Raw genomic sequence first — 15,389 nt, 5'->3', positions numbered from 1 at the left:
ATAATGTCCACTGTTAGGTTAATTTGCCAATGTTTGTTTAACTACAAAACCCGTACTTTCCCCCCTGCACCATATTTGGCAGTGGGCGAGCTTGTGGTCTTTCAGGGCAAGAGAGAAGAATATCAGAAATCAGAGGATTAAAGAGATTGGAAGCAGCTGGAATTTAGACACGAGAGACTGAGATTCTCTGAGAGCAGTTGCGCCAAGAGTTACTGCTATAAAACTGGTATTCCCGAACATTTTCTGATGTTGCCTCAAGATTTAAATATCTCCATTTTAAAGGATTATTAGTAAAAGGACTACTTGCAATCCAACACATATAGATCTCTCCCAAAATAATTAGGATATGACTTAGAATATTGCCAGGTAGAATTTCTTTAAAATTTCAACATTTGCTTTGAGACCACCTTAAAAGAACTAGGCTGCGGGAGTCAGTCTGTCTGGAGTTGATCCCTAGACCACACTCAAAGGGCACGTGAGAACTTCAGTTTTCTTATCTATTAAATGGAGATTATAACAGTCAACATTTATTGAGTGTTTTCGTATGCTAGACACTCTTTTAAGCACAGACACATTAACTTATGTAACCCGTGAATCAGCTCAGGATGTATTGTTACAATATTTGTTTGCAGATGACAAAACTGCGTCTCTCAGAGATTAAATTACTTGTGCCCGCTCATATATAGTTAGTTAGCGGTGAAGGTGGGGTTAGAGTCTGGGCGCAGCGTGACTCGAGATCTGAATGATAATGGCTAACACACTTGGACATACTCTATGCCAGGCACTGATCTCAAAATTCCGTATCCCCTAAGATAGGAACTACTTTTATCCCATTCTACAGATTAGAAAACTGAGCACAGAGAGATTAAGCATCTTGATCAAGGGGACATGCTCAGTAAATATAGAGCGAGGTCCACCTGGTCTGGCTTCAGTCTGTGCTCTCAATCTCCGTGCTCTACTGTCTCAAAGGGTTGTCATGGGCAATCACTAAGAAAATCCACACGAAACACTTAGCCCTGTACCTGGCACAGAGGAAATGTTCCACGAAATGAAGTAATTATTATCAACCAGGAAATCCTATAAATTGGCAAATGTGATTGAGGTCATTGAAGCACAGAGTGTTCTGTGCAGGGAGACCTTTTGTTATATGTGCTTTTCTGGTGACTCTCCTCATGATTTGGTTTTGTGTAATTTCCTTCATTCATTCATGAATTTGTTCAGTCAGTCAGTCTTGTCTCACACGTTACTTTCAGTATGCTAACGCTGTCCCAAATGATGGTGTATGATGTCTAGATACCTCTTTGGAAAAAGACTCATAGATTCATTGTACTGAAATTCAAAAAGCACTAAACAGCTTTAAAAACAAATTCTGTATTAGTAGTTGAAATTCTCTCACTAGCTAATTTCAGTTGTAGGGAGGGACTTGTTCTGGGATTTGGTGACGCCGAGGAGCGCTATCATTTGCCTCCTTCAGGCTAAGTTTTTGCACTGATCTTGCAACATCTTCCCACTCCTAACTGAGATGTTTTATCTCTTACTCTAAAAACTGTGTGCCAAAACCTTATTGTCTAGCTCACTGTTATTGCCTTAGATGTTTTATTTTATTTTTGATTTCCAATTTTCCTGGCATATGAAAATTTATTATTGTCATATGTTCACCATCCAAACTTATGCTTTTGGTCCTTCCTTCTTGCCTTCATATAAGGCCAAAAGAGAGACACTGGCTATTTTGACAACCTTAACATGAACTCCAGGAAGGTCACTGACAGCATGACCTTTGTGACCAAATCCAGGGGCCAGAACCTCATTATTGTCTTTGATAAAATTCAAACAACCATTGTCGGATACAAATGCTGTGATTTTTCAATTTTTTTCTTATTGTTTTGCCATTCTTGATCAACTGGACCCCGAAATATTTCCTGATAGCAGAATTTGGCTGGTTGGCTTCAACCCTTACTTTTTCCAGCATGATTTCCTTTGCGTGGGAAGTTCCTCCGAAAAGGCTTGGCCTTCGGGGCTGGACCCAAATGGGCTTTCTTGGACTATTTATCATGCCACTTCTGATCTCATCCGTGGCTACAGAGTTTCCTGGCAGTAGGAAGACTGTGACACTTTCCCGTCCCTCCCTGGCGCCACTGGCCAGAGCAAAAGAGAGAAACAGCGCAGGAAAGAGCCACCTATCATTTCCTTAAATATTTTTAACACGGCTTCTGTTCTAAATGCCATTTTGCTTCTGCTGAGGGGTTAAGAGAGAGTTTGTGGAACCTAAAAAGCACAGGTTTTGGAATCAGAGCACAAGTTCTAAGCCAGTTCTCTTGGCTCTTTGACCACTAGTAAATGGTTTAACTGTGTTAAACCTCCGTTCCTGTATTTGAATGGAGACAGCAATTTCTGCCCTGAAGGACCCTGCTGATTGAGGTGCGTGGGCAGTGAAAGGCAGAGCCTCCAACCAGCGCTTGCTCTCTAAGGCACCTGGCTTGCGCTATGTATTTCTATCACACTATTTTTATCTTCATAATTTTAAGACATTGTAATTTCGTCTCTTTTGACTTGAAGTCATAAACAGGAGGTCATTTTACCTTTCCAAATCCGTTTTCTTCTGTATGAGTGAATCTTGTTCTTTCTTCTTGTTTTTCAAGTGCTGGTAGTGGCAGAAACACCTGTTTCTGGTGCAGTGTTAGGCTGTTAAGGGAGAATTGCTCCTTATCACTGTGGGTACCTGGGCAATAGATTTGACAGGGTGACGAGGGGAAAAGGAGACCTAAGAGGAAATTTAACACAATGAAAAGGGTGAGGGCAAGAATAACGAAACAGATTTCAAAACTTATGTGAATATAAGAGAAAACAGAATCAGTACAATGAGAACTGCCTTGACTTTTGCAAGCCAACATTTGAAATGATACAACGTTTGAATCTTAGAGTTTGAGAGGATCTGATAAGCCCAAGGGAGTCTGGCACCCACTGCAGGAATCCCATCCACACCTTCTCTGCTGTGGGCCCCCAGCCTGTCTTGTTGGAGAGAAAGGGCTCCTCTCTTCCTGAAACATTTTTCTTCTTCTTTTTTTAATTAACATATAATGTATTATTTGCTTCAGGGGAACAGGTCTGTGAATTGTCAGTCTTACACAATTCACAGCATTCACCACAGCACATACCCTCCCCAATGTCCATCACCCAGCCACCCCAACCCTCCTGTCCTCCTCTGCTCCAGCAACCCTCAGTTTGTTTCCTGAGTTTGTGAAATGTTCTAAGGCAGTTCCCTGGGGGCTACAAAGTGTTCTGTTGGTCTGAAGGAGATGCCCTTTCACAAAATCTACCATTCTCAGAATGATCACATAATTGTTCTTACTTCTTATATGAAAATCCTTCAAATATTCAGAGACAGCCCTTCCTTCAAATTAAACAACGTTTCTCTTAATTGATCTCTATGGCTTGCTAATGTTTCCCTCAGAATGCAGAGCCCAGAACAGACCTGATTAACAAGTATTTTTTCATGCAGATTGTTGTCACATCAGATCTGTCCCCTACTGCCATGAGGATTTTTGTTTTTTAATCTAAAAGAAGATTTTATGAATACCTGAATCAGAATTTGAATTGAGACCCATACGATTTCAAAGATAGGCTATTCCCAGCACTGTATTATTCCACTATAACCTAAATTCTGGGCACAAGAAATTGATTTTTTTCCAAATACCCAATGTTCCTCACCATAATTCTCCACATGTGGTCATTTCTGCCTATAAAGTTTCACACATTTTTGTCCTGGTAAATATTAACTCAATCGTCTCTACACAGGAGAGAACTTTTGCTCTCCAGCCTCCAGGACGCCAGACAGGTGTTCTTACTTTCTGAGCTCGTAGACCTCGCACACATCTAGAGAGAAAAAGTGGCCACAAGGGTCCAGGTTATGGTCATTTTTAAGTCTGCTTGATTTTACTTAAAATAACTTAACCCTGCAGAGGACTGACCATGTCAGTCATGCTTTTGAAACAAAGATATTTGAGCCAAATATTCTTGCAGGATTTATTCATTTTAAATGGAGCTGGAGGGGCACCTGGGTGGCTCAGTTGGTTAAATGTCTGCCTTCTGCTCAGGTGATGATGCCAGGACCCTGGGATCGAGCCCCGAATCAGGTTCTCTGCTCAGCAGAGAGCCTGTTTCTCCCTTTCCCTTTTGCTCCCTCTGTTTGTGTGCTCGCGCTCTCTCTCTGTCAAATAAATAAATAAAATGTTTGAAAAATAAAGGAAAATGGAACTAGAAATATTTCAGGAGCAGATAGAGGTCTTTAAGTATTTTTTTTTAAATTTCAGAAATCCTACGAGTCTCCCCAAATATATCTGTTTTTCTAAAAGTTTTCAGTAGAATTGAAGTTTATTTTTTTAAATAATAGAAACAACATAGGTCACCTTTGGTATTTGGTGCTTCTGGACATTTTTAAGCAAGGAAACATTTTCGATGTTTTTTCACTTTTTTAAAAGATTAGGTAGCTTGCATTCTATTAAGGCATATTTTATTATATATTTTCTCACTATATATTAATCACAGAAATGAGTATTTTACTTAATAATATTTAGCAGACACATTTACCAAGGCTAACTAACGTTTCTCCTGGGAACTTCCCTGAGGATTTTCTTGTTTCTGACTTTTGAGGACAGTAAGACTGCATGATACCTAATGACCTAGAAGATTAATTTACATTATATTTAGAAACATAACCTCCCACATGTTCCTGCATTCAAATGCTAGCCAACAGTTTTAGCTTTTGCAAAAACAGCTTTATTTTCTTTACCTAACATGCAGAAACACTACCTAGGTATTCGGTTTTTTGGTTTGGTTATCATGATTATTTTTCAGCCACCATTTTAATTTGAACAATGTTACCGTGATTCTGTTTTTTTTTTCTCATTTATGATAATAACATGACCTGCCTTAACATGTAAATTAAACTCTATGCTTCTCATGATTTTTATTTTCTCAAGATTTCAAACCAATGAAATCTGCGAAGTCCAAGGAAAAAGTCTTGATGTAGTTAAACATCAGAACATTCAGTATGTCTTCTCAGAGCACGTATTGAAGTAATGTGGCACAAATCTTGTAAAAATAGACAAGTCGTAGCAATTCACTCTTTAGCACACCATTTATCAGTCACAGGAGAGCATCCAGAGGTACTGTTGAAGTACTTGAATTTCCTGTCCTTATTCTTAAAGTTGCTTTGAAATTTGAGGAGGAACAGCCTTGCAGCTGCTGGCCAAAGTGCTATGAGTAAGACATATGCTTAAACCAAAGAATGGTGTTAGATTCTTCCTGAGAGGGACACACAGGGCCTGTTAACTTCATAAATTGCTAATGACAGCAAACCATGGAGATTGTTGAATGATGTTTAGACTCAGGAAATTAAAGAATCAGAGAATCATAGTGACTGAAGGGGACCTCTCTCTGCATTTATTAAGATCGTTTGGGATCATAACTCAAATGCCTTCCAGGTGGGCAATATAAACTAGCCATGCATCAGGTGGGGACGGGGGTCTGCTCTAACACACACACCCACATATGGGGAGAGCGGTCCATTCAGGGACGGCGTGCTGCTCCTCTATGGGAATGCTGTCCTTGCTGTGTATCATGGGACTTCTCCCGAAAAGACAGGAATCTGGATTTTCATGTGAAAGTTTCTGGGCCACTTTGCACAACTACACCAATTGTGCAAGTACAGAGGACATACGCAACAGCACATGCTATGCCTATTTGTGATCCAAACAAAAGATTGCACAAGAACTGAATCTGACCCACTGGTAGGCAGTCTGCCCCTTCTGGCTTACACTGTTAGAAAGTTTTTTGTTATGATTGAAATGAGATCTGTTTTTCAGTAGCTTTGATTCCTTGGATCTTAAGGTTGTGTTGAACAAATGTAATTTTTACACCCCCCCCCACCCACACACACCAGTGTTTCCAATATTTGAAGTTATTTATCCTATTTCTCTTCTTAAACTTAGGGACTGAAGAGCCAGTCAAAGAAATACATTGTTAGTCTGTTATGAATGAATAGTAATGAATGTTGGCTCAGTATTAGTGCTCACTTCTTCCCCATCCAAATGGTAACAGTTACTTTAATAATGATTCTAGAATCTTGCCTTAAATCAAAGTCAAGACAACTGGTCTATTGCTTGGAGACTCTCAATCTCTGGTCTACTCAGTGCAGAGTTCTAAAGGTCTGCCATCTGTGGGCTCCTTCCTGCCAAGTCCTTGAACCCATGAGAGCATGGCGGGCAGGATATTTGGTGAGTGGGATCCTAAAATAGTCTGTTGTGTTCGCACCTGGTGTTGAGGGAACTTGGAGGGAATTTAGCCCCTTGGTGACTTCATGAGCTTTAGACTATATCCTTTCTCACTAATTCCCTCTGTGTGTGTGGCCGGTGTCCATTAGATTGCAAGGACATGCTGAAACACAAGTAATAATGATTACTAAGTTTGTGCTGTGTATGGCTCTCCCTATACATTAAGTTGTTAAGTCCTCATAATAACTCTATGAGGTGTAGTCTTGCATTTTAGCGACAAGGAAACTAAGCACAAGAAACTTAGCCAAGACCACAGAGTTAATTGGTGATAAAGCGTGGATTTGCACCCCCATGTTTTGTAACAGGATGTGTACATCTTCCTTCCTATAGTTCATCCCAGGTCCCTGGGTCTTCAATACCAACTTAAATTCTCTCACAGACTGGAATGGGGGTGGTGAAAAATACCAACTTTGGTAGAGACTGTGATCTACTCGCTGCCATGTGTCTGGCCCTCAGCCAGCCTGACTTCCCAGGGGCTTCACCCCACCTCTCTACCAGCCCACAGACAGTGGTAAACAGCCCATGTATCCATGCATGGCCATGGAGGTCTTGTTGCTGATGCTAACCTGCTTTGATGCCTCCTGTCTTCAACCAATATTGAACTTGAGGCTCTACCGTCACTGGAGACCCTGACCGCAGAACTTGGGGTTGCACTTGGTCCCCTCTGTGTTTGAACCTTAATCTAACTTGACTTGAGTGTTTAATGGCTCATGTTGACTTGGAGCCTTGAACCCCAAACTGACAGGTTTGCGTTTGGCTTCTACCACTTAATGGCTATGAGACTTTGAACAAGTGAGATATCTCTTCAAGGTGTACCCCTTAGCAAAATGGAGAAATTATATTTGGATTGGATTAAAAGGATTAAGAAGTAACACACATAAAATGATCTAGTACAGTGTCTAACACAGAAGCCTTCAAAGATACTTCCTATCGAGATCATTTTTATTAGGCAGTAATAACTGAGTAACTCCTAATCAGACCTTTAAAATGTCAGCTCAGCTTTTATCCTAAGCCTCAGGTGGTTGCCTAGGAAAAGATGAAAACACTTGTGATCTTTGATAGCTGGCAACTCCACGCTTAAAGAACTGGGCTCTGAACATGTCCTAACCCATGAGAACAATTGATGAGACGTGAGTTTGTCAGGAATGATTAACTGGAATGATCACTTACAGTACATATGCAATGAAAGAAACATAATTTTATTGTACATTTTGTAACTACCATTTTATAAAGAAATTCTGAATGGTTATGCTTATATTTATCTGACTACATTTTTTTTTTTAGTTGTGTAATACAATCTAGGGGGTTCAAATGAACTTGACTTTAAAAAAACCCACTTATTGGAATATTTGGAAAACATGGAAAAGTATAAAAAAGAAAATAAAAATGACCTATAATTGCATAAATCAGAGTAACACTTTGGTGTGTACCCTTCTAGTCTTTTTTCTTTATTAATTGTAAAGTAAATAAAGATAAAATAAGAGGAAATACAGATAAGAATTTCCCAAGTTGTTAAATTGGCTATGAAAGATTTTATTTTATTTTATTTTATTTTAAAGATTTATTTATTAGAGAGATAGTGAGTGAGCATGCATAAGCAGGGAGGGAAAAGAGGCAGAGGGAGAGGGAGAGAAACTCAAGTGGACTCCAGGGCTGAGCACACAGCCTGACAGGGCTCCAGCTCAGGACCCTGAGAACAGACCTGAGCCAAAACCAAGAGTCAGTCACTTTAACTGACTATGCCACCCAGGCGCCCCTGAAAGACAGATTTTAAATGATGGTATATGAATTCCATCCTATGAGTATATGGGCATATCATATTTAATTAACAAGCTACCTGATAAAATTCCAAATTTTACTTCTATAGAATTAGTATCTTTAAAGGATATTGCATTTCTTTTTCCTTTCAGCATTTGAATCCCCTCCTTATGTTGAGGGACGCCCCCCTACACACATACACATAGAAGCTGAAAGATATGGCCTATATCTGATTTCCCAGCCTCCTTCGCTAGCGCATGGGCTCTCTTAGACCTCGAATAGAAGGATGGCACGCTGAAGAAGACGGGCTATGCAGAATTTATGTGCTGAGAAGGGTGGCAGCTAGTTCCCCTTGTGGACAGGGCAGTGGTGCCAGCAGCAGTCTTGGGGATGTCACGGAATTAGAAAATATGACTATTTCAAGTCTCTTTATCCTTATTTAAACATACCCCCTGGAAGACTAATTTAACTTGCATTCCTGCAACCATGAGCATACCCCATCTAAGTCCTTTACTTCTAAAACGTGTTTCCAGAAGACACAGTATCTCAAAGCCATTGTTAAATTGGGGAAAGAGGTCAGTATAATGTAGAATGTAGTCCAGTCATGACCAGTGTCACCACAGTGGTCAACAAATAACAAAAATTGAGCACAGAGGACAGGACCACAGTGAGAGGTGGCAAGCCACAGAATGCAGTGCTGGGCATGGGGTGCATTCATTCTCCTCCTGGGCTTCCTCTGGCATCATCCTAGCCATGTACCCTGTCTTCGAAGTGCATATGACTTGGTTCTCCGACATCATTTTATGGATTTGGTCCTCATCTCCGTGACTGGACAGTCTACTGTTCCCTCACACTTTAAGCTAGCTTTCACTTTTTTTAATGGTAGAATCCTGTATTTACTGTAGTGTGTGTGTGTTTTAACTCATGTAGCTTTTTGTTTATTTGCTTAATTAGAATTGTTAGTGTTTTTGTTAGCATTGTGGTTACATTTCAGAGGGTTTGTATGCCCTTCTCTAATCCTGCTTTTTTCCCTGTGAACTCTGTTATTTTTGGAGTATAGTTCAGCAGGAAAGGAGGTTTCTTAAAAATGCTACATCGGGCTCCAGTAGAAGCATGGGAAATGCCCTTGCTTGCCCAGTCACATCAAATCCCAGAGAGACTTGTTAAACACAGATTTCAGAACCTGCTCAGATCTGATCACAAATCTCCAGGGCATGGCTCTGGCAATATGTTAACATGTGACCTCGATGACTCTTACCTTATACAAGGTAAGGAGACTGCTTGTTCTATGGCCAGCAATAGTCAGAGTGTTTTGTGTGTTGTTTTTTTCCCCACATTAACATGGTATTGCCCTTAATTAAAGGCCCTCTGTTAAAAATAATTAACTATAACTCTACCATCTTTATGATATAAATCCATCTAAGTCTGTAGGGTTCTCCAGGCTGTCTGCTTTTATTGGCAGTAGGTTTTTTTTTTTTTTAAAGATTTAATTTATTTATTTGACAGAGAGAGAGACAGAGATGGCGAAAGACAGCACAAGCAGGGAGGAGAGAGAAATGCAAGCTCCCCGCTGAGCAGGGAGCGAATGCGGGGCTCAATCCCCAGACCCTGAGATCAGGACCAGAACTGAAGGCAGATGCTTAACCCACTGAGCTACCCAAGCACCCCTGCAGCAGTTCTTTTAAGGCAAGTCTTCTCAGACTTCATTTCATCTAGTCACACCAATGGTGAACCCAAGCAGCCTACATAAGGGACCTGCTCATATCTTTATTGTATAATATAGTAATTATCAACTATGATGTAATAAAATCTTTCTCTTTAAATGATACAGATAGGATAATTGAATTTTTAAGCTGCTTTATAAATACTAAGTGCAAATCTTGTGAAGATGGGGTTCCAGTGATGGGTAAGATAAACAAAAGTTTTGGGGGAAAGGTACTTGTCAAAGTTAAAGAAGTTTTAAATGCAATTAAATAGAAAGACACCGTATGTTTAGAGGTCATTTCTGTTTGCTTGTTTTAAGCACTTTTTGTTTGCCTGCTTGGTCTAGTCCTGAATTTTTAAAAGAGGGAATTTATTTTGTTTATTTTTCCTACCTGAGCTAAAGTATAGAAAAGACACATTGTAAGGCTGTCATAAAAGATTTATTATAAACTATGTAATTTGTTGTAATGCTCAGTAAACTCAGAGTAATAAAGATAAACCAACTCATAATGGCAGTCCTTGAATTCCAGAAATACTTTCCTTCCAAAACAACCTTGTTCACGGCTCTTCTAGTTCCACCTCTGAGGCTGGAAATCCCTAGTTTATATCAACATTTCCCCAGATTTATTGTGACTTTCTCTGCTTCTTAAAGGGAAACGCAGCATATACCAGTCTGTGAGCCATGAGAAATAGTTGTTTTGAATTGACAACACTCTACTCTCTCCAAGGATTCAAATGTTGATGGATGGAAGGATTGGAATGCACAGAAGTTTGAGCTGATTGTCATGAAGAACTAAAGCAACCCCTTTCAGGGCTTTGAACCAAGAGCGGCCTTGAACTTGGGCTCTCATAGCATGCACCAGTATTTCTGAACTTAAGCAGTAAAGTACTCTTCGCCCCCACAGGAACTGTAAGAGACCATCTGTTATGGTGCTGTACACAATAATATGTTATTTTGGACCTTTTCTTCGACCGAGCCCTTTCACATTTGGAGAATGGATTAAAAAACAAAACAAAACAGTTTTCTCATGACCTGGTTGTTTTTCATTATACCTGGGATCATAAGGGAAGCAGTCGAGGGCACACAAGAGTTTACAGAGCTGATCCTGCCCTGAGGGGAGTTATTCATATGCTATTTTCAATGAGTCGGGTCAGGATTTTCCAGCTATTCTCTCCACCTACAACAAATACATGAGACCCTAACAAAAACCCTTTTCACTTGCAACACTTCCTTTGTTTAATTATAGGTACACAATATATTACTTAGATTTGTGTTTGGTGTATCAGAATTATTCCACACCAGCCCGAGAACACTATATTGCAAGTTTATCCTTTGAGACTGAGGCAGAGTTAAGACCCACAGGAACTCTGATAATTTAGAATTTCAAATTCTTAGATTTTTCTCCTTTTCAACAAAACTTATTTCTCAGTTCGGTCTTTCCACACTCATCTTAAAAGAACTGGTTATTAAAAGGATGCCAGGGGTGCCTGGGTGGCTCTGTCAGTCAGGCATCTGCCTTTGGCTCAGGTCATGATTCCGGGGTCCTGAGATCGAGTCCCTGCATTGGATTCCCTCCTCAGCGGGAAGTCTGCTTCTCTATCCCCCTGTTCTTGTGCACACACTCTCTTTCTCCCCCTTCCTCTCAAATAAATAAAATGTTAAAAAAAAAAAAAAAGGATACAATACTGAAGAGCATATCTGAGTCCAGGGTGCTCATTCCCCACATGCTGGGGTTGACTGCTGTTGGTTGATTCCTTCTGTAGGCATTGCCCTCATCCCAAGCCATGCCCCACTGGAGCAGCACCCCAATAAAAAGTCACAGTCCTCCACTCAGTTTTCAGAACCAAGCCAATTTCCTACCTAGCCCCCATTTCCTGAAGAAGAAGTTGAAACTCCTGGAATTGAAACCCCAGCAATTCCCTGACAAGCACATACAATAAGGACACCCCAAATCTTCCCCAAAGTGACCTGTTTATTTGGATTTACTTGGACAGCTGTATGTCAGAAAAGGAGTAACACGGGATTTCAAGATGTGTCCCATGTGAGGTCAGAGTTGACACGGCTGATCTAGCACCTAAACATCGTTACAACCTCCTAGAAATTACTTCCTCCATCCCTAGACGTGTAATTCCAGTGGACATATTTGGTAGTCTGCACAACGTATTAGTGCTTTTGGTAAGTAGGAACCACTACAGTGGGGACAGCCATGCATATGTGGACAAGGGCAGAACACATGGCCTGAGGACATGGTCACCAGGACTTAGACCTCTCGGCAGTGAGGTCTGGGTCACTCTGCTAGCAAGTTCCCTGACTCGGAGAGGGGATGGCAGAGAAATCAGGGAATCCGGAACTGTCGTTAAGGAAGGGATGACGCTCATTTGTGGCTTTTAGACCACCTGCATTAGCAGGGTTGCAGTTTGTCCCACTCATTGTCCTCTGTCAGTTTCCCCAGGAAAGAGATCAAACAGAATCCTGCAAGAGCTGGACCTGGAATTTATTATAGGACATGAGGGGACCTGAGTGGCACATGCAAAGGACTGGGGTACATGCTGTGACATGAAGACATGTCCAAGGCTGGCATCACCGAAGCTGCTGGAAATGTTGGCTGTTGACTGCTCAGAGCTGAGTCAGCTCTTCAGTAACGGCCTTCAGCTGAACAGCGCTGCCTTGTCCAAAGTCACCTCCCCCAACCCCAGCCTTCCCCCACTTCCCCCTCCCCTGGAGTCCTAGGCTTCCGGTCCGTTTTTTAAGGCCTGGTCAGTAGGGGAGGGGATAAAGGTCAAATCCTTTACTTCAGAGAGAGAACAATTCTGAAGGGCATTGGAACTTCGAGCTTCCTGAGGGATCAGGGGAGGCCTCCTGTCTTTCGAGAATGTATCAACTATTCACGATTTTCCTTTCTCTGTTCTACTTCCTTCTCTCTTCCAGAGGCGTTGATGGAGAAGCATTAACTTCCTGCTGGCAAATCTCCACCTCGGAGTCTATTTCAGGGAATTCCACCTAAGGCAGTTGTTAAAACAGAAATGGTGCCAAATATAAGATCTGTGGTAATCTCATTTTATAGAAGCTTCAGTCAGTTCTCTCTTTACCTGTTTTAGGTAATGTTATTACCTTCTACACTAAACACCTGAACACCAGAAGTTCACTGATGTCCTCCTTTCTCTTTTCCTGGTACCCAGCCACCAAAGCCCGTTCATTTGTCCTTGTAATGGTTCTTGAACTAATTACTGTCATCATTATTATTATATTAATATAAATGGTTTCTTCTCTGGTTTTGACTTTTCTCCCTTCCCACTTAGGCTACTTCACTTTGTTCTTTACTGACCTCTTGCCTCCTGTCTATGACTCCTTAACCATCATATACAATATTGTTCAATTGATTTTCCCCAAATCTGTATTGTAATAGCACCTCAGCAGTTACAAACATGGAATAACTCAACTACGTAGAAACTGCTTTTCTCAAGTGTTGCTTTCCGAAGACCTCACATTCTGGACCATATTGACCTCTTATTATTCTAATGAGTAGTTACTGAATAATGACAAAGACAAAAATCTAAGTCTCTGCCTTCAAGTCGCACAAAATGATTTCAAATTTTTTCCATTGCCATATTCTTTCTAATGTGCAACCCTCTCCCTCTCTTGAATAAATCCTCTCACTGAGTATCAATCCTTTTAAAAATATATATAAAATATTCAAGCACACAGAAAAGAATAGCACATTAGAAAATAATCATTGGTGTACTGGATTTTAACAGTTTGCAAACTTATTTTATCTTTAAAAAGAAAAAAAACTTTATTTATTTGAGAGAGAGCATGAATAGGTGGGGGGAGTAGGAGAAGAAGAGAGAGAAGCAGACTTCCCGCTGAAGAGGACTCGATTCCAGGATCCCAAGATCATGACGAGAGCAGAAGGCAAACGCTTAACCCACTAAGCCACCTGGGCACCCCTATCTTTAGTCTTTGATCAGTAATTCATTAGAGAAGCTCTTGTGCACTGTCCTCAGATCTCATTCCATGCTCTCTCTAGGGGTAAGCATTATATGGAATTGTTTGTATTTTTTACATGTATGTTTTATCCTGTTACTACATATGTGTGGATCCGCAAACAGTATGTATTATACTATATTAATTATTGTTCCTCTTTTTTTAGTCAAAACAAGATTGCCATTTAGTTAGGTTAAACTATGTACCTCAATTTTTCTTGTATTACCTATTACATCTGTATTTGTATTCTTATTTTCATGCTTAGGACTGCTCATAAGTATTTTCTATTTTTCCCTTATTCATTTTCCCCAGTTTTTCAATATTATTAGTAGTCTTTCCTGAAAAATTGGGTGTTGGTATTTATTTTGTGATCCTATTTTTTTGTGTTTTTTAATTCTTTAATTGCTGTTTCTATATTTATCATTTCCTTCATTCTAATTTTTGGGATTTCAAAATTTCCTCTTCTAATATCATGGAGATTTAACTGATTGACTTTCAAGTTTTCAAGTTTCATTATCATTATCATTAAACTTAAAGGCTTTTCTAATAATTTCACCTATGAATTATGTAGAAGTGTGTGTATTGGGTTTAAATTCCCAAACTTATGGCAGTTTTGTGGTTATTTATTTTACAGAACAGTCTGTGTTAATTTAAGGTTTGCTTTGTATTATATAAAATGTGGTAAATGTTGGGGATTGTTTCCTGTATACACGGAAGCAATGCATATTTACTAAGCGGAGGTTTATAGTTCTAGCCATGGTTACTAAACATAACACATAGCTGTCATCACATCTTTCACCTCTCTAATTCTCTCGTAAGTTGATCTCTCAATTATTGAGAGAAGTGTATTGATAACATTGACTAGGCTTATATTCAATTTACTCTCTAATTTATGAATTTGCTCTTAATAGTGCACTTAATATTTTGAGACTAAGTTGTTGGGTACACATGTATTACTCAGGATAGAAAAGTCATTTGTGGGGTGCCTGGGTGGCTCAGTGGGTTAAAGCTTCTGCCTTCGGCTCAGGTCATGATCCCAGGGTCCTGGGATGGAGCCCCGCATTGGGCTTTCTGTTCAGCTTGGAGCCTGCTTCCTCCTCTCTCTCTGCCTGCCTCTCTGCCTACTTGTGATCTCTGTCTGTCAAATAAATAAATAAAACCTTAAAAAAAAAAAAAAAGAAAAGTCATTTGTTCGTTGTGCTTGTTTGATAACAACCAATGGCGGGCCCTGGTCTCCACACTGGCTTTTGGGGAACAGTCCTCTGTGGGTGGTCATGTTTCTGTGTGTCTTGCAACTGAGGCAGTTTGGGATTATACTTCCTTCCTTCTTTCCTTCTTTCCTCCTTCCTTCCTCCCTCACTCCCTTCCTTCCTTCCTTCCTTCTTTCCTTCCTTCCTTTCTTTCCTTCTCTCTCCCTCTCTCCTTCCTTCCTTTTCCCCAAAGATTTCATTTATTTATTTGAGGGAAAGAGCAAGCTCCAGAGAGAGCAAGTGAGTAAGACTGAGGGGAGAGGCAGAGGCAGAGGCAGAGGGAGAAGTAGACTCCCCACTGAGCAAGAAGCCTTACTTGGGACTGGACCCCAAGACCCGAGGATCGTGACCTGAGCTGAA

The 15,389-nt window shown here is 40.4% G+C and overlaps 1 pseudogene; it reads right to left on the bottom strand.

Annotated features, from left to right (window-relative positions):
* Positions 1 to 1,668: 1,668 nt before the first annotated feature.
* LOC111152716 lies at positions 1,669 to 8,646 on the bottom strand (annotated as a pseudogene).
* Positions 8,647 to 15,389: the final 6,743 nt, after the last annotated feature.

The sequence above is a fragment of the Enhydra lutris genome, unplaced genomic scaffold (assembly GCF_002288905.1).
Source record: "Enhydra lutris kenyoni isolate GAN:26980312 unplaced genomic scaffold, ASM228890v2 scaffoldscaffold3, whole genome shotgun sequence".
Taxonomy (NCBI): Eukaryota; Metazoa; Chordata; class Mammalia; order Carnivora; family Mustelidae; genus Enhydra; species Enhydra lutris.
The sequence above is the reverse complement of the archived record's forward strand: the minus strand, read 5'-3'. Positions and strand labels throughout refer to the sequence as shown.